Source organism: Gracilinanus agilis, chromosome 1 (genome assembly GCF_016433145.1).
Source record: "Gracilinanus agilis isolate LMUSP501 chromosome 1, AgileGrace, whole genome shotgun sequence".
Taxonomy (NCBI): domain Eukaryota; kingdom Metazoa; phylum Chordata; class Mammalia; order Didelphimorphia; family Didelphidae; genus Gracilinanus; species Gracilinanus agilis.
The window spans coordinates 552290640-552290921 of record NC_058130.1 but is presented as its reverse complement, the minus strand read 5'-3'; positions in this window follow the sequence as shown (position 1 = coordinate 552290921).

Below are 282 nucleotides of genomic sequence, written 5' to 3'. Positions count from 1 at the left end.
TAGCTATATAATTAGCACCTAGAGGTTCTTTGGCAAATTTTCTCCCCATGCTGCAGCTCCAGAGTCAATTCTAAAACAGTCTTTGGGAGGAGAAAGCTTCCTAATTAGGTACTCTTCGCTAAATAATTGAGCAAATCAGTTGATTGTAACAGCCTGTGGGAGAGAAAAGAGAAAAATGGTAATGTCTTCATTTGGGAAATAATACGCTCACACTGAAAAGGAAATCAAGACAGTGTCTGGTACAAAGTTGAGAGAGAGAATTGAAAAAGACACCTTTAGTTT